Source organism: Leptodactylus fuscus, chromosome 1 (assembly GCF_031893055.1).
Source record: "Leptodactylus fuscus isolate aLepFus1 chromosome 1, aLepFus1.hap2, whole genome shotgun sequence".
Taxonomy (NCBI): domain Eukaryota; kingdom Metazoa; phylum Chordata; class Amphibia; order Anura; family Leptodactylidae; genus Leptodactylus; species Leptodactylus fuscus.
In genome coordinates, this window is record NC_134265.1 from 157698043 (window position 1) to 157725087 (window position 27045).

Genomic DNA, 27045 nt, shown 5'->3' on the forward strand with positions numbered 1-27045 from the left:
CTTATCCTCCAGTGCTATGTGCTGAGGCGCGTATCTAATCTTCTGGTGTGTGGTACTGTTTGCTGAGGCGTGTATCTAATCCTCTGGCATGTGATACTGTGTCCTGACTTGTGTATCTAATCCTCTGATGTGTGTATCTCAGTTTGTATATCAGTACTTGCTTGTGCATGTGGAGTGACCGTGTGTATGGCAGTTGGAATATGAGTGAAAGACTTGCAGGTTTGTATTGGCTAATGGGGGGTCATTGTTTTGGGAATCCTGTATCTCAGCAACAGTACGTCCGAGCAAGTTGAGGCCTTGTCTTAAACCTTCCCGGACACCTTAAGTATCTGTGTGCCAAATTTGGTGAAGATTGGTCCAGTCGTTTGGTCGAGCATAAAGAACAGACAGACAGACAGAAATTCATTTTTACAATATAGAGAGATAAAGTCATACAAACCTTTCCAGCTTTGTTGAAATGAATGAGCACACACTTAAGCATGTTCTGCTGTCATATTAGACTTTTAGACTTGCTTCAAGGAAAAAATTAATTGCTGCTCTCTAAGGGTAAGTTCACACGGAGCACCCCCAAATTCTGCCGTAATTCTGTCTCCCATAGTTTTCAATGGGAGGCAAAGATTGTAGCAGGATGCTGAGGAAATAAGCATTGTGCTTGATCTTGCCGTGGATTCTGCAGCTTGAGACTCCCTGCTGATCAGGCCCATTCATGTGGGCCTACTCAAAAGCAGAAAGTATTGCATCGGCATGCTGTGGATCAGTATCACGTCGCAGCTAGACTTCAGCTAGAAATCGAGGGCAGAAAATGAAAATTCTTCATTTTCCACTGTGTGAACTTACAATAAGTATGCTAGCTTATGCCCTGATACAATGTCACACCTCATACTTCCCTTCTTAGTACCTTTTCTCTTGGAGCAACACAGCCGAGACAGCCCTGTGCTAGGTAGACATGCCTAGGCAGTAAAAAGGCAGGACACTAGAGGGTTGAACGTTAGTTACTTTGAGTTAAAAAAAAAAAAAAAGTTGCATGAAGCTTTAAGCTGCAATCCTTACTGCTTTCATTTTCAGATGCTGTGATAAATACATTGTGACCAGCTTTTAGATTCACAATTTTGTTTTTTTCAAGGTGTACCTCCCAGTAAGGCATGCTGGGTTTAAGGTCTGTGTATCCAGGATGCTACCAACCTAACTAACTCTCCCTGCTACATGGAAAAGGATGCTGGCCTTGACAGCTTTGTTTCCAATTGATGCTACTGCAGATGTCCTAGGCTGACCTCCTGACCCTGCACTGTAAGAAGTAAAGCCTTGACAGCAGTGGTTTAAATACTATATGCATTGAATGTCATCTTAGTGTTAAAATGTAATATGCTGTCTGCTTGCAGCTGTCACCAGAGGAAGCTTAGGAGTTAAATACACATATTGCAATGTTATACACACTGAACTCAATGATACAACAGTATATAGTCATCTTCCATGCTCCTTCTAATGAAGGTTGTATGTAACCATTTTGATTATGATTATGATAAAATTGATTATGATTATGATACAATTCTGGCACAATGGGAGAGATTTACTAAGCCAAAATTTGGGCTTAATTTTTTGCAAATTTACATACTTATAACAATTAGGGCGAGTTCACTCGGAGTTAATGTGAGCGCTCAAAACAGATCCCATTCATTTCAATGTATCATTACGGGCGTATAACGCGCATAATTTTGCACACATAATTTTGTGGCTGCAAAATTATGTGCATTATACTCCCCTAACGATACATTGAAATGAATGGGATCTGTTTTGAGTGCTCACATTCTGACACGTGTATACGTGTCAGAATGCGCGCGCATTAGCTCCTTGTGAACTCGCCCTTATGTCTATAAGACACTTATTTGGCCTGGCTTGACAAAGGGTATGGCTAAGCAAGAAAAGAGGCATAGCATAGCACGAAAGGTTAAATAACTTGAAATGTGCCAATATACTTGCACAAAACAATCCAAATAAATGGTGGTGTAAAATTAGACTAAAGTGTCTATAGATGGATTAGATTTATCATTCAGCATGAGCCAATGTAATACATTCTGAGACCTTTACACTATATGGACTAAGTTGACACTATCTAAGTGTTAGTAAATCTGCTCAATTCTGTTTAGTTATGATTATGTCTGTTCTACTTCACTCTCCTGTTTTGCTAATCTGCATGATCCTTACAAATGGTATGGTATTTTTTTTTCTCAGTTTTTATTTAGACGTGTTTTTTTGTAAACACACATAAATATAAGACGGTATTATTCATAAATGTAGCTAATGTGAATTGTACATGAAAGCTCAGATCCTTCTTAAAAGAGGTTTACCTGCGTTGTGTTTGAGAGCCCTTTGGGAACCATTGAGCTTTTTATCCAGAATTTCCTGTCTGTCCACTTAACAGTTGTAATGTGTCTCTATAGGAATGTTTCAGAGGAAACTGCTGTCTTCGATCATAAATTTGATGGTATGGACCTATGTACTATGACTATGACTTGCTTAACTCACATTCTGTATCACTTTTCCATGGTATATAAAATACCACCTGTGATGCCCATTACCATTGATGTGTTTAGATAAGTCTAAAATCCAGTTACAGTTACATAGTCTTCTGGTAATTTGATCAATTGCAATTTTTTATTGACAGTATTTTTTTTTCTAAATGTAAAACAAAAACAAAAATCAAAAGTGAAGCGACATAATACAATGTAAAAAAATATATGAAAGAAATAGTACCAATATTTATTTGTTGTTATATTGGCTGATAGGATGTAAAATCAAAGCTGTATTAATCTTGGTATCCATAAAAAATTAAATAGACATAAAAAGCTTATTTTCTACATAAAAGAACAGATTAGACTTAACCCTTAGGAGACGCAGACATATTTCATTTTTGTGTTTTCATTTTTTACTATTCACAGTTAGAGATGAGCGAGTATATTCGATCAAATACCTCCCCTGCATAGTTTTTGGTGTAAAAAAAAAAGCGCCAGGAAAGGTGGGAGGGGAATCGAATGTTTACCGCGTGGTATTCGACCAAGTACACCAATAACTATGCAAAGGGCGGTATTCGATCGATTTAGGGATTGATTTTTGTGTGACAAGTTGTGCTTCAAAATCGAACCAAATCTCAAAAACCACAGCATTTTTGCAAATCACAGCATGTCAATTACACTTACGGATAAGCTGGTATATTGGATGCAGATAGTCTGCGGAGGAAATTTCTCCAGAGGGTAATTTCTGTTAAAAGTGCTGCAGAAAATATTGGGATGCTTTTCTGCCACATTTTTTTCTGCAGCGCTTTTCCACTGTGTTTTGTTACGTGGGGCATTAGCCTAAATTGGCAAAAGAATGTTCTTTTTATCATAATGGTCCTTCCAGTTTCATAGGGTTAAACAAATCAAAAGGCACAGTTCTTAAAGGGATTCTACCATTAAAACCCTTTTTTTTTGTGGATAAGATGTCGGACTAGCCTTTAGAAAGGTTATTTGTCTCTTAACTTTAGACATGGTCTCTGCTGCAGCGTTCCTTAGAAATACCGGTTTTTACCGGTATGCAAATGAGTTCTCTCTCAGCGATGGGGGCGGTACCCAGCGCTCAAAAAGCGATGGGCATGTCCCCACCGCTGCCAGAGAAGTGTCTCCAAGCACCGCCTCTTTCTTCGTCAGCAGCGCCATCTTCAATGTCTTCTTCCGGCGCAGGCTCGTAACTTCTATGCCTCGGGGAGAGCAGACTGCCCAGGTGCACAGGTCATGGGAAAATGGCCGCTTGCACAGTATTGTTTGCGGCCACTTTCCCATGGCTTGTGCGCCTGCACAGTCTGCTCTGCTAGAAGTTACAAGTCTGCGCCGGAAGAAGACATTGAAGATGATGCGGCGGACGAAGAAGGAGGCGGCGCTTGGAGACACTTCTCTGGCAGTGGTGGGTACGCCCCCATCGCTTTTTGAGTGCTGGGGACCGCCGCCATCACTGCGAGATAACTCATTTGCATACCGGTAAAAACCGGTATTTCTAAGGAACGGAGCAGCGGAGACCACGTCTAAAGGTAAGAGACGAATAGCCTTTCTAAAGGCTATTCCAACATCTTATCCACAAAAAAAGGGTTTGAATGGTAGAATCCCTTTAAACATTTCATGGAAACATATGTACTGATGTCCCTGTGACACTACTCAGGTGACAGTTTAATCCTCTATGGGACTTATCCTCTAGCTGTTACCTGCACTCTGGGGTTAACAGTATGATGATTCTCTACCAAGAACATAAAGAAGCTCCTGGCCACCTACCGCTGGATACAGATAGTTGCTCGCTCCATCTTCTGCTTGAGGTGAGACCCTTGGCAGCTACCCAATGGAATCTTAACTCTTGGATCCCATCTGTACCTGACAGATAACTCTTTTCCCGGTTGCCTTAAAGGGGATGTCCAGGATTTATTTTATTTATTTATTTTAAACCGGGTGGAGGAGGTGAAACATACTCACCTGTCCCTGGTGCTCCGGTGTCTCCAAGCCCAGTGGTTTGGTTCTGCTGCTCCATTGTTTTCTTCTGGAAGAAGACCCAGCTGCATGTTTAGCCAATCAGCGGCCACAGCAAAGGATACAGGGCATCACTGCATGTGACTTTCCCAGGTCCTTTCCTTAGGTCACTGAGGCCACTGATTGGCCACAGAGGTCATGTGATGGCTAAGGCCATTTAGTGGACTAAGGAAAAGGACTCGGGACGCCACAGCCTGTGAGAACTTCCCCAAGAAAACATCAGAGCAGCAGGACTGGACCGTGTTGAGAGGCACCGGTGCAGATACAGATAAGTGTGATTTTTTGTTTGTTTGTTTTTTTTTCACCTTCCCTGGCCTAACATATATATATATATATATATATATATATCTCCGTGACAACCTCTTTAATGGTATCTATTTAGGCCCTGATTCTCACTACGCATACTCTACTCCCAGAAGTTTTGGCAGCGTTTTATATGGGGGGGCCATGATCTTCTTATACTCTTCCATTCCATGTATATTCATAGAAGTTCCTACAGGCTAGCCATTGAAGTAGTGATGCATGCCATTAAGTTATACCTATGTAGTTCCTGTAAGGTCCTTCGCCTACTCCCCTCCTACAGCCCAGGGCAGGAATTGTGGTATTTCCCAAAGGAATCACACCCCCAATGCCAGCCTCTTTCCAGCTCTCCAGCAGCGAATCTCCTCCCCCCCTTCTTTTATTATGAGCAGAGAGGGACGTGCATACTGAGGCATTGTTGTAAATTTTGGTGGTGGTACACCCAGATAATTTGTTCTAATTATTTTTCTCTTTCTAGAGTTCTATCAAAGTGTGTTAAGTCACAGCTGGCGGTACAAATCAAGTTTGGTGTGAATGAAGGCGGACTTGCAACCGGCATACCGGATCATTCCAAATTCTGTGTTGTTATCGATATACCAAGAGGTTTTTCTTTAGAACTGTGGCTGACTCCATTCACTAAAGAATTTATATGGTTGTCCTGTGTCTTATTTATGGGAAGAGACTCTGGTAAAGGGGACTGACTGCGCAGTCTGGTACTACTGTATCACAACTGACTCAAGGCAGTAAACGTATCCCTTATATAACTTCCTCATAACTCTTAACTCCTAATCACATGGGCGGGGCTTTCCCAAAGAACGAGCATTGCAACCATGATAGTAATATATAATGATGCAACAACACCATCTACTGGATGGATTTTGCCATGGTACTCAATCCAGCACTGTTTACAAACTAGAATTGGTCTGTTTCTTTATGTATTTCTGATGCTGCCCAGAAAGCCACTAATGATTCCCAGAGCTGCAAGAGAGAAAAACAACAAAGAAAAAATGCTGCTATAATGGAAGTACACACACAGATAAAAAAAATATATACATAAAAATATAAAAATTAGCAATCACTGTAATTGTACTGGTAAAGGTTACTTATGTTACTTATGCTGTAAAGTAAAGGTTACTTATATTACTTATGCTGTACAATGAATACCAAAATAATTTCAATGTTTAAAAAATTGCAGAATTGATTTTTTTTATCCCCCTGAAAGAGTTGATAAATATAGTTAATAAGTTATGAGCACCCCAAAATTGAATGCATCCCATCCTGTTAAAAATAAGCTTTTATATGGTTACTAGAGGGAGGACCCGGCTTCGCACGGGTATATTACATTTTATGTTTGTGTAGTGGCCCCATAAGAATTGTCCAATTTTGCACTGGTGTATTTTGTATGTGGTTTGTGTGTATGTCCATAAGCATCATGTGATTATGTGTATCTCATTTTGGATGTCAGTGAAAAACCTGTGATCAGTTGTTATGGATACCTTGAGTAAAGTTGTATCTAATCCTTCCCCGTGTAGTACTGTGTTTAGATGCAAGTATCCAATCCTTGTTGGTGTGGTACTGTGTGCAGACGCGTGTATCTAATCCTACTGCATGTGGTACTGTGTGCAGACGCGTGTATCTAATCCTATGGCGTGTACAACTGTGTGCAGACGCGCGTATCTAATCCTCTGGGGTGTGGAACTGTGTGTAGATGCATGTATCTAATCCTACGGCATGTGGTACTCTGTGCAGATGCGTATATCAAATCCTATGGCGTGTACAAATGTGTGCAGACGCGCGTATCTAATCCTCTGGAGTGTGGAACTGTATGTAGACACCTGTATCTAATCCTTCGGCATGTGGAACCATGTGCAGACGCACGTATCAAATCCTTCAGTGTGTGGAACTGTTTGCAGACCCTTGTATCTAATTCTACGGCATGTGGTACTGTGTGTAGACGTGCATATCTAATCCTATAGCGTGTACAGTTGTGTGAAGACACATGTATCTAATCCTCCCCTGTGTGGTACTGTGTGCAGACGTGTGTATCTAATCCTCCCCCGTGTGATACTGTGTGCTAAGATGCGTATCTAATTCTCTGGCTTGTGGTACTGTGTGCAGAGGCATGTATCTAATCCTCCAAAGTGTGGTACTGTGTGCACACACACGTATCTAATCCTCCTCTGTGTGGTATTGTGTGAAGAGGCGCGTATCTAATCCTTCGGCGTGTGGAACTATGTGTAGACGCGCATATCTAATCCTACTGCATGTGGTACTGTGTGCAGACGTGTGTATCTAATCCTATGGCATGTACAACTGTGTGCAGACGCGCGTGTCTAATCCTCTGGAGTGTGGAACTGTGTGTAGACGCCTGTATCAAATCCTTCAGTGTGTGGAACTGTGTGCAGAAGTGCGTATTTAATCCTCTGGTGTGTGGGACTGTGTGCAGACCCGTGTATCTAATCCTGTGGCGTGTGATACTGTGTGCTGATCTGTGTATCTAATGCTCTGATGCGTGTATCTCAGTTTGGATTTCAGTATTGTATTGTTCATGTGGAGTGACTGTGTGTATTGCAGTTGGAATATGAGTGAAAGTCTTGCAGGTTTGTATTGGCTAAGGGGGGGGGCACTGTGTTTGGAATGCTGTATCTCAGCAATGGTACGTCCGAGCGAGTTGGAGTCTCGTCTTAAACTTTCCCGGATATCTGAAGTATCTCTGTACCAAATTTGGTGAAGATCGGTCCAGTCGTTTGGTTCGCATTAGAGAACAGACAGACAGACAGACAGACAGAAAGACGGACAGACAGACAGACAAGAATTCATTTTTATAATATAGAGAGATAGGAAAGGTAAAGAAAACTTACACTGTTGCTTGTACAGTACAAAAATGAAAAACCCACAAAATGGGGAGGGAAAAAAAATAAATAAATAACAGGACAAAACTAGCTGCAGTTTGTTAATGCACATGAAATGTATAAACTATGCATGTGTATATCACGGTACACTCAAAATTTAGAGGTTACAAGGGAAAAGTCATCAGTCTCCATCCTAGGAAAGTGGAAAAATAGTGTGGGATTTGGTGTATTCAATATACTCCGCATAGCTTATATATTCACTTTTTACTATCTGCTGCATATACATGTCTGGAAAACAACCTTATGTACTACCTGTGGACACAAACTGCTCACTTCACTCTTAATACATTTCTTGAAGAGTTCAGTTTCCAAAATGAGGTCACTTCTTGATACTTTTCACTGCAGTGGCACCTTAGGAGGTCTGCAAATGTGTCAACTCATGGCCACTGAAAATCATTCTAGCAAAATGTATCCTATAAAATGGTGCTTCTCCCCTTCTGTGCCCTGCAATGTGTCAAAACAGCAGGTTACATCTACATGTGGGGTATTTTCATACTGGTGAGAAATTGCAACCAAATACTATATACATTTTCTTGTTTTATCCCTTCTGAATGTGTAAATTTTGGGCTAAAATAAATCATTGTTAGAAAACAGTGAAATTTTGAAATTTCACTGCCACTTTGTTTCAATTTCTGTGAAACACATACAGTCCTATGAAAAAGTTTGGGCACCCCTATTAATCTTAATCATTTTTAGTTCTAAATATTTTGGTGTTTGCAACAGCCATTTCAGTTTGATATATCTAATAACTGATGGACACAGTAATATTTCAGGATTGAAATGAGGTTTATTGTACTAACAGAAAATGTGCAATATGCATTAAACCAAAATTTGACCGGTGCAAAAGTATGGGCACCCTTATCATTTTATTGATTTGAATACTCCTAACTACTTTTTACTGACTTACTGAAGCACAAAATTGGTTTTGTAACCTCAGTGAGCTTTGAACTTCATAGCCAGGTGTATCCAATCATGAGAAAAGGTATTTAAGGTGGCCAATTGCAAGTTGTTCTACTATTTGAATCTCCTCTGAAGAGTGGCATCATGGGCTACTCAAAACAACTCTCAAATGATCTGAAAACAAAGATTGTTCAACATAGTTGTTCAGCGGAAGGATACAAAAAGCTGTCTCAGAGATTTAACCTGTCAGTTTCCACTGTGAGGAACATAGTAAGGAAGTGGAAGACTACAGGGACAGTTCTTGTTAAGCCCAGAAGTGGCAGGCCAAGAAAAATATCAGAAAGGCAGAGAAGAAGAATGGTGAGAACAGTCAAGGACAATCCACAGACCACCTCCAAAGAGCTGCAGCATCATCTTGCTGCAGATGGTGTCACTGTGCATCGGTCAACTATACAGCGCACTTTGCACAAATAGAAGCTGTATGGGAGAGTGATGAGAAAGAAGCCGTTTCTGCACGTACGCCACAAATAGAGTTGCCTGAGGTATGAAAAAGCACATTTGGACAAGGCAGCTTCATTTTGGAAACAAAAATTGAGTTGTTTGGTTATAAAAAAAGGCGTTATGCATGGCGTCCAAAAAGAAACAGCATTCCAAGAAAAACACATGCTACCCACTGTAAAATTTGGTGGAGGTTCCATCATGCTTTGGGGCTGTGTGGCCAATGCCGGCATCGGGAATCTTGTTAAAGTTGAGAGTCGCATGGATTCCACTCAGTATCAGCAGATTCTTGAGAATAATGTTCAAGAATCAGTGACGAAGTTGAAGTTACGCCGGGGATGGATATTTCAGCAAGACAATGATCCAAAACACCGCTCCAAATCCTCAGGCATTCATGCAGAGGAACAATTACAATGTTCTGGAATGGCCATCCCAGTCCCCAGACCTGAATATCATTGAACATCTGTGGGATGATTTGAAGCGGGCTGTCCATGCTCGGCGACCATCTAACTTAACTGAACTTGAATTGTTTGTCCAAAATACCTTTATCCAGGAACTGATTAAAAGCTACAGGAAGCGACTAGAGGCTGTTATCTTTGCAAAAGGAGGATGTACTAAATATTAATGTCACTTTTCTGTTGAGGTGCCCATACTTTTGCACCGGTCAAATTTTGGTTTAATGCATATTGCGCATTTTCTGTTAGTACAATAAACCTCATTTCAATCCTGAAATATTACTGTGTCCATCAGTTATTAGATATATCAAACTGAAATGGCTGTTGCAAATACCAAAATATTTAGAACTAAAAATGATTAAGATTAATAGGGGTGCCCAAACTTTTTCATAGGACTGTAAAAGGTTATCAAACTATCCAAATGTTTTGAATGGTTTGAGAGGTGCAGTTTTGAAAATAGAGTTGTTTATGGCAGGTTTATAATATATAAGCACAAATATAAAAGCATATATACTGTAGAACTGAATTAGTTCCTTAAAAATTGGTTCTGGAAACTTTCTTGAAAATGTAAAAATAGTTTTCAGATTTTTAAACCTCCTAATATCCTAAAAAATGTTTAAAATATGATGCCAACAAAAACAGAGATGTGGTAATACCTATCTAATTTGGGTGGTATGGCTATTTGTCTGAAAAGAATCCCACTTTATTTTCACCAAAAATTAATTAAATTTAAAAAAAAATTACTGTGTCTATAAAGGGAGACTATCATTCCATATCCCCTTTTTTATTAATACACACGTTGGAGTAGCTTTTAAAGCTCACAGAGTACAGGAGGCGTTCCCCCTGTGCTCCAAGCACAGCAGCATCATACCCTGCATGCCTCCTCCTGGCCTTTTTTTTTCACACCCCTCTCTATGCAAATGACAGCTCCTCATCATCCTCTTTGCTGCTTGAGCAACAGCAAGTGTCTCAACAAGTGTACTGCGTAGGTGCAGTACACTTGTGTAGTTCTGAATACTCCTTAGAACTAAATGAGCGTATTGCACCTGCGCCGTAAGCTCGTTGAGACACTGCTGCTGAAGCAGCGAAGAAGATGGCGAGGAGCTGTCATTTGCATAGTGTATTAAAATAAACTTGGTAATATGCTATACAATGTGTAATGTGCCATGTCAGGGTGAACTGGGGGCATAACTTGCTTAGAGACCCACTGGAGGATTTTCCTGTTTTCCTGTGGTTAAGTCTCAGTCTGGGTGTAAAGCAGTGCTATACTTATTCACCTTCTTTGTGCACGACACAGTTCAACTATTTTATTGCTCAATGCACAATCTGCTGAACACAATCCCAACAGAGAGGAAAGGGGGAGAGCCAGGGAACATGAAAGCTCATATAATGTCCTGTACATCTGGGCGAGTGAAATGGAAGAATGAAGATAACCAGTGTTCAGTGTATGAGACAATGAAGAGATAAACAGCAGGATCATGTGAGCTTGGTTTACAGAGGCATTACAGAAACAGTACATTAGTAAATAGAGATGGGCCTCCTTGTGGCTTCCGGCACTCTCCTAGTGATGTCATGCTCCTGGGGTCACCACCGAGGCATATAATTGGGCAACCAGTGGTAACAAGGTAACATTGTCATGATGTCATGAATCTCAACATGCCTAAGTCACTGCTGAGTTCCAATTGTAGGCCTCAGCAGTGACCGTTGGGCACATGATGTCATTTAGGAGGCAGGGAGCGCTGTGCGGAGGCCCTCATAAGATGGTGTTGCGAAAACAATTGATTTCTTTCTCCAATTGTGGTTTTGTTCTGTAAAATCAGTAACGCATAAAAAACAATATAAATTAGGATTTGTTGTAATTGTACTAACCCATAGAATAGAGCTAACATGTTACTTATGCTGTACACTGCATGGCAAACTTAAAAGGTAAATAGTAATGCAAGAATTGCGAACGAAGCATTACTTACATGGTTTGAAGGGAGTCTGATAGCAGTACATTGCTTATAAACCTAACCACAGTACTTTGTAGTAGTTTCAAATATGTAGTACAGTTTCCAAATATGCCTGATATTTAACCATGACCCTTCTTCATGTAAATAGACATTTTAATTCATATGCATACGGTATGAAAGCACTTTAGGGGAGTGGCATAGCTTACCTGGGTTTCAGTCTCAGCTCTAAGTTCTTGGACAAAGCACTTTTAACCTTATTTGCATATGAATAAAACTACAACTTACATTAACATGGGCCTCTAAAGCTGAATAACAGGCATATTGGGAAACTGTAGAAACACTGATTAGGTTTATATCAAATTTACTGCTGACAGACTCCCTTTAAGACTAGTGTTGCCACTTGCAGCCTGTGCCAATTCTATCCATATCATGCCACTTCCATCACTTGTTCTCTGGCTCACTTCTATCCTCCTTTCCAGTCACGTAGCCTGCCTGCCCCAGCCATAGTCATGTAGATGATAGCCCCACTCACTTTTCTCTCACCCCCCCAGTTAACTGGGACTCAACCTAGCACAGGCCCTAGGGTCTGTCAAGTAAAGAGTCTCTAAAGTGAAATTCTAAAATCTACAATCTAGAAAATGAAATCCAAATAAAAACCTTTCACAATTATTAAAGTGTGCTAGAAACCTGGACTGCTTGATTTTCTATGTAGAAAATGTACTGGTGGGTATTTGCTGTGTAGTGAACCTTTTGTGTTGTACACAAAACGTTAGACTTTTATGATGTGGCATTCCCAAGACAGCTGTTTTCATTTTAGAAATTTATGAAAGAGATCATGGCTAAAAGTCTATTCTGTGGATAGTTTTTTTTTTCTATTTTAAAAGCGTCAGATAAATAAAAAAAAAAAAAAAAGAAAACCTGCATTTCTAAAGATTACACTAGTATACAAAATAACGCAATAAACTAAATATTTCAGTTAACCGAACTTTCAGATATAGAAATATAATGAAACATTTGGAAATTATATGGGATAAATCTTTCCCAACTTCACTAATAACAACCAGATTTTCCCTTGATCAACTCTTTTCATTTCTTTTAACATATTCATCATTTCTTTTGGAATTGACATCTTTCTTAACGTACCTACTGTCATAACTCCACATGTTGTTGGCCTCTGCTTCTGGCAAAATACCATTCTTTAATCTTAAGGTTACCAATAACTAAAATTAGTTTATGTTTGATCACAATACATAACATTGCTTTGCTGACATATTCAAATATTTCTTGCCAAGGACACAAAATAAAGGGTACAAAAAGGAGGCAGATACATTTTCTTAACTTATTGGCAATTCCTATTTGGAAAGAATATTCAAGAAATGCCACTTTCAGATAATTTAGTATTTTATTTACTCTAGTCGTTTCTTTTTTTTTATTCTGTGCTATCATTTTTAACAAAAAAAAAATAAAAAATCAATAGAACACTTTGGTTAATGTCCCAGTTGATTACAGTTTGATTTGTTGGAAGAAAAATTCTGCCATGTTTCCTTTGTTTTTGATGACAAGAGTAACATAGACTGGAACAGTGTTCAACCCAGTAAAAAGACCCAAAAGCTGACATTATAGCTTTCTTTTTTTAATCATATATGAGAAGGTGGCAGGCAGAGTGCTGGAATCTCGCTATAACTCCACCAGGTTTTTAACATATGCGTGGTCCAGTGCCGGTCTTGAGTAGGCCTCAGCTCCAGGTGTGAGTCCTTGGCTCATTACTGGGCCAGAAAAAGGTTGCAAATCCTGCACTCCAATGCAGATCCAGGGAGGGAGAGGAGGCGTCTGGGTCTGTCCTGTAACCCTGAGTCCAGTGTATGTGTATGAGAACAGAGAGGCTGCTGTGCTGATGCTGATGCTGTGCTCATCTCTCTGCTCTCACACATAGCAGACGGTGCTCACAGACACTTCCGGTGCACGGAGAAGGCTAATTAGCATATGAATAAAAACAGACTTTTTCAAAAACTACTGAGGCAATTTACATAGAAAAGGTATGTGTGTGAAATAGCCTTTCTAAAGGCTATGCAAGGATGTGCTTAGCTAAAAATGACTTTTCCCAATGATAGAGCCACTTTAATTACAAGGAGATCACAAATATTAAGATTTCGCATCTTTATAATTGCAACCTGGATTTTTGGTTTATAGGACATGTTTTAGGGTGCTATTAAATATCTACATTTTTACTGGTGTTAACCATGTTCTCTGCTCTATTGCTGAAAGATGATTTTGCTTCAGGAAAATGCAGAAATTGGTGCCAACTGACAAAATCGTATTCTGTTACTTTATCATTAATTCCTATGTTTAGAGTTCTATGACAAGGACATTGATAAAGATATCTCAACAAGTCACATCAGTATGTCTCTTAGGGTAAAGTTTTGTCTTTTTATGCTAATTATGCTGTATGAGGCACAGAAGGCACAAAATGCAATATTTTGCCAGAAGACTGAATCTGGCCTCACACTTCAGTTTGTGAAGAAAAGGAAATCACTATAATGGTACATTAAGTATGTAACTAAAGAAGTTGGTATTCATCCTGTAGGAGATATGGATTTTCTCTTAATTATATAACTCTTCTTAGCACACAATATTGTGATATTTACAAATATGAAAATTTACTTTGAAGATGATAAAAGTGCTAATGTAAAAGCAGATGGAATGTGTTTATCATTTATGTAGTTTAGTCAATGTGACCCATAAGGCATATATGTTGAAACATAAAGAGACCTGCATTGAAGCATAATATATAGTAAAAGTTGTTGAAATGTAATACTTTTATGAGCACATGGCTTGATAATAAGCAGATGACTACTGCCAAGACAAATAAAAGTGCAGTCAATTCTGCATATTCAAAAGTAAAACTGTCTTAGCCTCAAAAAATAAAATTCTTTCCAAGATATATTTCACATTCATAGTAACCTGGAAGGCTGAAGAAAGCCCACTTATTATAATCTACAGTGTTGATCCAGAAGAAGGCACAAAATCCACAGAGGGGCGTAGGGTGTATGGGTTAAGGTTAACATATGAGGGGCCACTGAGGGTGATAGGTTAATGGCTGGGTGGACACCTGGGACACATATTAATGTATAATGGGCCACTGGGGGACATTATATTATATGGAGCCACTGAAGGGGCATTTGACTGTGTGATTATATTGTTTGGGGACACAAAGGAGGCATTATACTGTGTGAGGGAGACTAAGAGGCATTGTACTATGTGGGGGCTACTGAGTGGACATTCCAATATGTTGTAGTCAGGTATGTCTAAGTGGGGGTGATGGGGGGAAGGCCCAGTTATGAAATCTCCATGCTGGACTCACCGATGTGTTAAAACGGCCCTGACTATAACCTTGGAATATACACAAAGTGTTTTATATTTTCCCTGTGAATATTACTCATCTAATTTATTTGAGAGGTAAATTAGCTACCTATGAAAATTGGGCATGAAAGCCTACACAGCAGCTGACATACCCAACTACAGATACTGAACCAACCCCATAATATTTAGCTTGATCATATGGGGTAACTACCATAATTACATGGCCAAATGTCATTATGAGACAGTGTAGGCTTTTACTTTGATGATGCTATATTGGTGCTGACTTGATGATGTCACAATTGTGCTGTTCTGTGTTCTGGAACTGGACTCTACTGTGATGATATTAAAATTGTCTTGTTCCGGGCTTTGCTGACATGGCATCACAATAGTGCTGACCTGGAATCTACTGTAATGATATATTACTAGTGATACCTTTTTTCTCTGACTCCAAAATCATGATGCCCTGCTTTGTACTGTGGCAATGCTTTATTATATTAAGTATACCATTGCAAGTACAGAAAAAAAAAAGAATCAATAACGCACTATGTTAGTAAACCACAGGAGAAAGGATGAAAGAATAGAAAAAAATTATATAATTTTCTCCTCTGTCTCAATAATAAGCTCATAGTAGGCTGAATATTCCTTACCTACAGTTCCTATATTATTTCATGATCTCCTTATCCATCCCTACTACCGTATTTCCCTGATTTTCGGGGGACATCTTATGACAACCGGCAGTCATGATGGCATTTCCTTAGTGGAACGCCGGCATGACTGCCAGTTGTAGGTAGTGTAGGGGAGGGGGGGGGAAGGTATCCTACTTACCTTTCCCATGTTCATAACAGCGCTGGTGCTGCTGTTCGTCCCGGCAGCGGAAGTGGTGGGCGGGGCTTAGCGAGGCTTCTGGCGGTTACGCCGGAAAGCCTCACTTCACTGGCATTGCAGCCGGCTGGATGTTGTGCACTGTGCTCCGTGTGCACAGGAAAGCCGGCTGCTGCCTCTGCCTCTGAGATGAGCTGGGAAAGCTGACTGCCCGTAGCATATGCACAGCAGGCATCTCCCAGCTCATCCTACAGCAGCAAGGACAGTGAATACAACAGCAGAGGCAGCAGCTGGCTGCAATGATTTTTGGGCATGCCTTATTTTTGAGGGGTGCCTTATACTGTATTGGGCAATGCAACACCCCCCCCCCCCCCCCCGGCATGCCTTACTTTCGGGGGGTGTCCTACTTTCGAGGAAACACGGTACTATAACAAATTATCATCAAGTATCTGCTGCTGCTGCCTTGACTTCTATTGTAATAATATCAATATGGTACTGGGAAAGGTTCTACTTTAATGGTGTCAGAATGAGGCTACAAGCACTACTAAGAGTTACAATAATTGAGCACAGAATATAGGAACAGTAGATACACAACACTGGTTCAGAAAATAGTGTCACAGTTTGGTGGCAAAGTTCGGACATTTAGATTTTCAATGTACTCTATAGATGTCAAACATTACCATTCTGTTACAATTATGCAGTAGTGGCTTTTCTAGTATTGCTATCCTATATTCACAACTGCTTTTCTTTTTTCATTGCAGCTTACTAGAGTGGATACTACTGGTCTTTTTGTACAGAGATATCCAGTTATTGTGCTGTCATAGTAACATTATTGTTTTTCTCAAGGTTTACCTAGGTAAAAGCAGAATGTCTATGTAGAAAGATTTTCACGTTTGAGGCCTCTGCAATTGTAGTTCATCCTTGTAGAAGATATTAGACTCACAATAATATTGTGTAAGCTCAGCTGTACCTACATTGACCTTTTTATTCTGGAGATCAAGTGAACACAAACAAAAAGCTTACATAAGATCCACTTTCTTGTTTGGATTATGTTATTTAGCAATCATTTAATGTAACTACACAACAACTGCTAATTCCCACATGTCAATGCCTTGAATATACTGTATGTGCCACTTACACTTCACTGGTGGGAACTATAAACTGGAAATAGCAGTAGTAGTGTTGTCAACGGTGGGCCATGGACACTCAACCAACTCTTAGGGCCAACCTCCCAAGTTGGGACAATGTTGAGGGGGCCATCAGTGTACCTGTGAGGATCCCTATTTTCTCCAGGTGATGATAGTCGGAAGGGCCCATGATGGTTATCGCAAGAATGATTCAAACTGATGGAACTTTACTGAGGGTTTTCCACAGGAAGGGGATGCTCAGAAATAGATGTTAGTCTAGTGTTTGATGCCACTATTCCAATCTAGCTATACTACTGCTTATGAATGAGTAATCTTCAATGGTATTCTTACTACTTGTGTACTGCATGGTCTAGGTTGCGAGACTCTAGTAAACCAGTTCTCCTCCAGCTTAGCACTTTCTTATGTGTCTCAGGGCTGTAGCAATGGTGATGCACCACTAAGTTTTTGAAAAGAACCTTCCAAACTCAGGGGCTGCAACAGGTTCTCTCTCTCAGACTGCAGTCACACTAGCATTAAGTGACCATTCAGGACTCTGTCCCCAATTCCACTTAAAATATGCAGAGAGGAAAGTCTTGCAAGCAAGCAGGACATCAGAGAAAATGGGCAAAACCCCAATGTAATCTATGGGGTCTGCAGGTAACCACCTTTTAAGCAGATAGGGTTTCCATGTTTCAGGTCCTCAAGCAGACCTGAATGGACCAGAACGGAAACCTGAATACTGATGTAAATCTACGTCAGTGATGTCAGCTCTCTTGCTAACTGAAAACAACTTATCTGCTACAAAACATTTAAATTATATACAATATATACAGACACAATGACATATAACACAACAAAACAAAAAACTATTTAGTAGTGTCCATTGAGATGCGGCATATGGCTAAAAGTCTTTTTTAGCTATGTCTTTTTTCTTTTTTAAATGAAGATGCACATAAATCGGTTGTCCCATGACCATAACCATATTTAAGTTTGTAGACAATTAAAAGTAAACATGTTTTACAAATATAAATAATTTAAAAAATGTGTAGAGTTTTAGAGGTGACAGTCTTTTGACTTGATTGCTTGCCAATAGATACGACAATGAATACTGAGACTTTCTATGACCTGGGACTTGTCAAAAACCTAGCCATGATTTCCTTACTGATACCTGGTTATCTTCTGATGCATGTTGTCTCTGCATGATAACCTGTCCACAACAAGGAAATCATGTTCGGGTTTCTGACAAGTCCCAGACCATAGCCTGTGTAATCGCATTGCGGTTCTTTCCGCAGCGCTTTGAAGAGAAAGTTCACGGAGTTTTCCTCTGCAGACTTTCTCTTCCCATTATATCTACGGGAAAGCCGCCAGCGTTTCGGTAGATATAATTGACATGCTGTAATTTGCAAAGCCGCAACGGCTTTGCAAATCGCAGCGTTTCTGCGCTGCGATTTCTTCCGCAAAGTGGGCATGGGATTTGCATGAATCCCATCCCCTTTGCTTGCACTGTAAAACGCTGTGATTTTTTCCGCAGCATCTCCGCTGCGGGCAAATTGCAGAGTTTACATCCCGTGGGGGCCAGGCCTTAATGTGGTATTTGGTGTTGCTACATGTATTATGTGTGCTGTAAAGTGGTGGCTGGTGTTGCTACAGGTATTATGTGTACTGTACTGTGGTATTTGGTGCTGCTACAGGTATTATGTGTGCTGTAAAGTGGTGGCTGGTGTTGCTACAGGTATTATGTGTGCTGTAAAGTGGTGGCTGGTGTTGCTACAGGTATTATGTGTACTGTACTGTGGTATTTGGTGCTGCTACAGGTATTATGTGTACTGTACTGTGGTATTTGGTGCTGCTACAGGTATTATGTGTGCTGTAAAGTGGTGGCTGGTGTTGCTACAGGTATTATGTGTGCTGTAAAGTGGTGGCTGGTGTTGCTACAGGTATTATGTGTGCTGTACTGTGGTATTTGGTGCTGCTACAGGTATTATGTGTACTGTACTGTGGTATTTGGTGCTGCTACAGGTATTATGTGTACTGTACTGTGGTATTTGGTGTTGCTACAGGTATTATGTGTACTGTACTGTGGTATTAGGTGTTGCTACAGGTATTATGTGTACTGTACTGTGGTATTTGGTGCTGCTACAGGTATTATGTTTACTGTACTGTGGTATTTGGTGTTGCTACAGGTATTATGTGTACTGTACTGTGGTATTTGGTGCTGCTACAGGTATTATGTGTACTGTACTGTGGTATTAGGTGCTGCTACAGGTATTATGTGTACTGTACTGTGGTATTAGGTGTTGCTACAGGTATTATGTGTACTGTACTGTGGTATTTGGTGCTGCTACAGGTATTATGTGTGCTGTACTGTGGTATTTGGTGTTGCTACAGGTATTATGTGTGCTGTACTGTGGTATTTGGTGTTACTACAGGTATTATGTGTACTGTACTGTGGTATTTGGTGTTGCTACAGGTATTATGTGTACTGTACTGTGGTATTAGGTGTTGCTACAGGTATTATGTGTACTGTACTGTGGTATTTGGTGCTGCTACAGGTATTATGTGTACTGTACTGTGGTATTTGGTGTTGCTACAGGTATTATGTGTACTGTACTGTGGTATTTGGTGCTGCTACAGGTATTATGTGTGCTGTACTGTCGTATTTGGTGCTGCTACAGGTATTATGTGTACTGTACTGTCGTATTTGGTGTTGCTACAGGTATTATGTGTACTGTACTGTGGTATTAGGTGTTGCTACAGATATTATGTGTACTGTACTGTGGTATTAGGTGCTGCTACAGGTATTATGTGTACTGTACTGTGGTATTAGGTGTTGCTACAGGTATTATGTGTACTGTACTGTGGTATTTGGTGCTGCTACAGGTATTATGTGTGCTGTACTGTGGTATTTGGTGTTGCTACAGGTATTATGTGTGCTGTACTGTGGTATTTGGTGTTGCTACAGGTATTATGTGTACTGTACTGTGGTATTAGGTGTTGCTACAGGTATTATGTGTACTGTACTGTGGTATTTGGTGCTGCTACAGGTATTATGTGTACTGTACTGTGGTATTTGGTGTTGCTACAGGTATTATGTGTACTGTACTGTGGTATTTGGTGCTGCTACAGGTATTATGTGTGCTGTACTGTCGTATTTGGTGCTGCTACAGGTATTATGTGTACTGTACTGTCGTATTTGGTGTTGCTACAGGTATTATGTGTACTGTACTGTGGTATTAGGTGTTGCTACAGATATTATGTGTACTGTACTGTGGTATTAGGTGCTGCTACAGGTATTATGTGTACTGTACTGTGGTATTAGGTGTTGCTACAGGTATTATGTGTACTGTACTGTGGTATTTGGTGCTGCTACAGGTATTATGTGTGCTGTACTGTGGTATTTGGTGTTGCTACAGGTATTATGTGTGCTGTACTGTGGTATTTGGTGTTACTACAGGTATTATGTGTACTGTACTGTGGTATTTGGTGTTGCTACAGGTATTATGTGTACTGTACTGTGGTATTTGGTGTTGCTACAGGTATTATGTGTACTGTACTGTGGTATTTGGTGTTGCTACAGGTATTATGTGTGCTGTACTGTGGTATTTGGTGTTGCTACAGGTATTATGTGTACTGTACTGTGGTATTTGGTGTTGCTACAGGTATTATGTGTACTGTACTGTGGTATTTGGTGTTGCTACAGGTATTATGTGTGCTGTACTGTGGTATTTGGTGTTGCTACAGGTATTATGTGTGCTGTACTGTGGTATTTGGTGTTGCTACAGGTATTATGTGTGCTGTACTGTGGTATTTGGTGTTACTACAGGTATTATGTGTACTGTACTGTGGTATTTGGTGTTGCTACAGGTATTATGTGTGCTGTACTGTGGTATTTGGTGCTGCTACAGGTATTATGTGTGCTGTACTGTGGTATTTGGTGTTGCTACAGGTATTATGTGTGCTGTACTGTGGTATTTGGTGTTACTACAGGTATTATGTGTACTGTACTGTGGTATTTGGTGTTGCTACAGGTATTATGTGTACTGTACTGTGGTATTAGGTGTTGCTACAGGTATTATGTGTACTGTACTGTGGTATTTGGTGCTGCTACAGGTATTATGTGTACTGTACTGTGGTATTTGGTGTTGCTACAGGTATTATGTGTACTGTACTGTGGTATTTGGTGCTGCTACAGGTATTATGTGTGCTGTACTGTCGTATTTGGTGCTGCTACAGGTATTATGTGTACTGTACTGTCGTATTTGGTGTTGCTACAGGTATTATGTGTACTGTACTGTGGTATTAGGTGTTGCTACAGATATTATGTGTACTGTACTGTGGTATTAGGTGCTGCTACAGGTATTATGTGTACTGTACTGTGGTATTAGGTGTTGCTACAGGTATTATGTGTACTGTACTGTGGTATTTGGTGCTGCTACAGGTATTATGTGTGCTGTACTGTGGTATTTGGTGTTGCTACAGGTATTATGTGTGCTGTACTGTGGTATTTGGTGTTACTACAGGTATTATGTGTACTGTACTGTGGTATTTGGTGTTGCTACAGGTATTATGTGTACTGTACTGTGGTATTTGGTGTTGCTACAGGTATTATGTGTACTGTACTGTGGTATTTGGTGTTGCTACAGGTATTATGTGTGCTGTACTGTGGTATTTGGTGTTGCTACAGGTATTATGTGTACTGTACTGTGGTATTTGGTGTTGCTACAGGTATTATGTGTACTGTACTGTGGTATTTGGTGTTGCTACAGGTATTATGTGTGCTGTACTGTGGTATTTGGTGTTGCTACAGGTATTATGTGTGCTGTACTGTGGTATTTGGTGTTGCTACAGGTATTATGTGTGCTGTACTGTGGTATTTGGTGTTACTACAGGTATTATGTGTACTGTACTGTGGTATTTGGTGTTGCTACAGGTATTATGTGTGCTGTACTGTGGTATTTGGTGCTGCTACAGGTATTATGTGTGCTGTACTGTGGTATTTGGTTGCTAGTTTTTGTTGCCGATGATCACATTGGATTGACTGGTACAGTCAAAAATGTTTGAAAAGCCCTGTTTTAGGTCAAGTGTAGTGCAAATAGACATACTGGAAGAAAATTACTATATACCTAACTTTCCAAAAATATTCATTTGGGTTAAGCGTCTTCAATTTGTTACCTATTGACCTCAGTGACACCAAAATCATATTTAATAATTCACATCTCATAGAAATGAGCAGGATCTTGTTTTGCTGACAGCCACCATAAACATTGTTGAGTATTCATGTTTATTTCCATGAGGAGAGGAGGATAATCTTCTTCCAAACAGTTTTGTAAGTATCTTCCACAAGAATAAAGAATCGGACATGCCAAAATGAAAAGTTGCCTATCCCTCGTTCCCCTATAATGTGAAACAAGGGTTTTTGCAAACGTGTCTTAATGTACTTGTTTATACTATGCATATATTTACATATACCGTCGATGCCAGTAGTTTTCCTATGTTCCTTTTAATTTATATGCAATACAGCAAACCCATAGCTTTGGCCAGAAGTAGTCAGTAACAATATCTATGGATACTATTTTCATGATCAATTATTAGAATCGATAGGGTAAACAGTCCCTGAAGTGCATGAGAAAGTCCATGTGTCATGGGGTGATCAGCATTTCTTTATCTATTTGTTGATTCCAGCTTTTAGGCTTTGGCGAGTTGCTATCTGCATGTTTATTTTTATGTTGTTATAATCCACAGCTACAGTCTTGCCAACATGTAAACGCACATTTATAAAAGAATTGAATTCTTTAGTGTTTATGTGGGTATAACTGGTGTGTGACCAAACAAGAAAAAGCAAACACATAGAGACCATTGTAATGTATTATTTCTTTTTACATTGCAATGTAATTTGCATTGTGTTGAAACATTTGTAAAGTCTTGATAGACTGGAAAATGTCTGATGATGTAGCCTACCATTTGCTCTAAACAGATTTTTTTAATATAAAAAGTTACTCATAAATGTAAGATAAGACTTGCTAAATATCTTACTTAAAGGGATTGTTTCTTACTCAAAGGGGTCGCCTCATATTCTGGTGGACTCAAACCACAAGGATATAATTTCATCTGAATTGCTGCAGCATTGGAAATACCTGACAAAGTACCCTCACATAGATAATTTTTATATCAATTAAATTGATGCATAATTTTTTAATGTTTTTGATATACTCATTTTATTCAAGCATTTTTCAATTTTCCCCACCTTCCAAACCCCATAACTTAATTATTTTTCTGTCCACAAAGCCATATTACGGTTTAATGTTTGCAAGAATTGTACTTTGTAATGGTGCCATTTAATATTCCATACAATGCACTGGGAAGCTTTAAAAAAAATTCTGAATGGGGTGGAATTAGACTTTCTTGTTGGCTTTGGTTTTATGGTGTTCACTATGCAGCCAAGATGACATGTGACCTGTATTCTATGGGTCAGTACGATTCCATGATACCAAATTTATATTGTATGTTTTATGTTTTAACCCCTTTAAAAAATCCAAACGTTGCAAAAAAAACCAAAAAAAACCCCACTGTCTTTGAGTTTACATATTGTGACATCTGTAACTTTTTTATATTTCCATGTATGAGGAAGCATACGGCAATTATTTTTGCAAGACCAGATGTATTTTTTAGTAATACCCTTTTGAGGAATGTCTGATGTTTTGATCACTTTTTATTCAAATTTTTATCGGAAGCAAAACAGCTAAAAAAAAGGTGCTTTTGATTCCCCCCTATGAAGTTCACCATATAGAAAAAGTATTTTTATTTGCTTGTAGAATGGGCATTTTCAGACACAGGGATGTATAACATTTTTATGTTTGTTTATCATTTCAAATCTAGGGAAAGGGGGGTGATTTTAATATTTACGTGTTTATTGATTTATTTAACTTTTTAATTTTGGAACAAAATAATAACATCTATGAAAAAGTTTGGGCACCCCTATTAATCTTAATCATTTTTAGTTCTAAATATTTTGGTATTTGCAACAGCCATTTCAGTTTGATATATCTAATAACTGATGGACACAGTAATATTTCAGGATTGAAATGAGGTTTATTGTACTAACAGAAAATGTGCAATATGCATTAAACCAAAATTTGACCGGTGCAAAAGTATGGGCACCTCAACAGAAAAGTGACATTAATATTTAGTAGATCCTCCTTTTGCAAAGATAACAGCCTCTAATCATCCCACAGATGTTCAATGATATTCAGGTCTGGGGACTGGGATGGCCATTCCAGAACATTGTAATTGTTCCTCTGCATGAATGCCTGAGTTGATTTGGAGCAGTGTTTTGCTGAAATATCCATCCCCGGCGTAACTTCAACTTCGTCACTGATTCTTGAACATTATTCTCAAGAATCTGCAGATACTGAGTGGAATCCATGCGACCCTCAACTTTAACAAGATTCCCGGTGCCGGCATTGGCCACACAGCCCCAAAGCATGATGGAACCTCCACCAAATTTTACAGTGGGTAGCAAGTGTTTTTCTTGGAATGCTGTTTCTTTTTGGACGCCATGCATAACGCCTTTTTTTTATAACCAAACAACTCAATCTTTGTTTCCAAAATGAAGTTGGCTTCTCCAAATGTGCTTTTGCATACCTCAGGCAACTCTATTTGTGGCGTACGTGCAGAAACGGCTTCTTTCTCATCACTCTCCCATACAGCTTCTCCTTGTGCAAAGTGCACTGTATTGCTGACTGATGCACAGTGGCACCATCTGCAGCAAGATGATGCTGCAGCTCTTTGGAGGTGGTCTGTGGATTGTCCTTGACTGTTCTCACCATTCTTCTTCTCTGCCTTTCTGATATTTTTCTTGGCCTGCCACTTCTGGGCTTAACAAGAACTGTCCCTGTGGTCTTCCATTTCCTTACTATGTCCCTCACAGTGGAAACTGACAGGTTAAATCTCTGAGACAACGTTTTGTATCCTTCCCCTGAACAACTATGTTGAACAATCTTTGTTTTCAGATCATTTGAGAGCGGGCTGTCCATGCTCGGCGACCATCAAACTTAACTGAACTTGAATTGTTTTGTAGAAAGAAATGGTCCAAAATACCTTCATCCAGGATCCAGGAACTGATTAAAAGCTACAGGAAGCAACTAGAGGCTGTTATCTTTGCAAAAGGAGGATGTACTAAATATTAATGTCACTTTTCTGTTGAGGTGCCCATATTTTTGCACCGGTCAAATTTTGGTTTAATGCATATTGCGCATTTTCTGTTAGTACAATAAACCTCATTTCAATCCTGAAATATTACTGTGTCCATCAGTTATTAGATATATCAAACTGAAATGGCTGTTGCAAACACCAAAGTATTTAGAACTAAAAATGATTAAGATTAATAGGGGTGCCCAAACTTTTTCATAGGACTGTATGTATATAATAATAAATAATAGAACAATAATAATCTGTGCTTGTGTGTATATATATAATAGAACAATAATAATCTGTGCTTGTGTGTATATATACTATATGTATATATATATATATATATATATATATATATAGTGTCACGGCCATAAGTGTTGGTAACCTTAATTTTTGTCCAGAAAAATATTGCAACAACACATGTTTTGTTACAATATAATGATATAATTTCACTGGAAACTCCAAAAGTAAGACAGACAAATTACTGGCATCCTCAACTTAATATTTAGTTTTACTCACTTTGGAAAAAATAGCTGAAATCAATTGCTTCACAAAACCATCAGCAAGCTTTTTATATCTCTCAATTTGTATTTTGGACAACTCTTGAAAACTGCTTCAGGTCTCTCATATTTGAAGGATGTTTTCTGCCAACAGCAGTTTTAAGATCTCTCCAAAGGTGTTCCATGGGATTTACATCTGGACTCAATGTGGGCCACTGCAGAATTTTTCAGAATTTTGTTTCCATCCATTTCTAGGTACTTTTAGAGGAATGTTTTGGGTCATTGTCCTGCTGGAAAACCCATGACCTAGGATGCAAACCGAGCTTTCTGACACTGGGTTCTACATTGAGACCCAAAATCCTTTGGCAATCTTTAGATTTCACAATGTTTTTCCCACAGTTATGACACCCAGTGACAGAAGCAGCAAAACAACTCCAAAACATCTTTGAACCTCCATCATATTTGTCTGTTGGTACTGTGTTCTTTTCTTTGTAGGCCTCATTCTGTTTTCGGTAAACAGTAGAATGATGTGCTCTACCAAAAAGCTCTGTCTTGGTCTCATCTGTTCACAAGACATTTTCCCAGAAGGATTTTGGCTTACTCACAAACTGAACTCTAGCTTTTTTATGTGTTAGCATCACCAGTGGGTCCCTCCTGGGTATCCTGCAATAGCATTTCATTCTTTCATTTTATTTATATGTCGACAGATAGTTCACTTTGACACTTATGCATCCTAAGCCTGCAAGACAGCTTGAATTTCTCTGAAACTTGATTGGGGCTGCTTATGCACCATCCAATACTATCCTGCACTGCAACCTTTCATCAATTATTTCTCTTCCGTCCACATCCAGGGAGATTAGCTACAGTACCATGGGTTGTAAACTTTTTGATTATGTTGCATACCGTGAACAAAGAAACATCAAGATCTCTGGAAATTAATTCGTAACCTTGAGATTGTTGATATTTGTCCACAATTTGGGTTCTTAAGTCCTGAGACAGTTCTCTTCTTTCTGTTCTGGTTTCAGATGTTATTTTTGTATTGTCCACACCTGTTACTTGCGATATGAGAGTATAATGACTTTGCCAAAAATGAAAATTCCACGCAATATGATAAATACAATACATAATTTATTGGAAGAGTATATAAAATTTAGAAAAATATATACATGGGAGCAAACATATGTATTCACTTAGATTAGATAATTAATAGAGATGAGCGAGTAGTACTCGATCAAGTAGGTATTCAATCGAATACTACGGTATTCGAAATCGCTATTCGAATGTAAAAGTTCGATGCAGAACCAGCATTGATTGGCCGAATGCTATACAGTCGGCCAATCAACGCTGGTTCTTCTCCTACCTTTAGAAGTCTTCTCCGTGCAGCTTCCACGCGGCGTCTTCCGGCTCTGAATTCACTCTGCCAGGCATCGGGCCTGGGCAGAGCCGACTGCGCATGTCCCCTTGTAGTGCAGCATGTGCAGT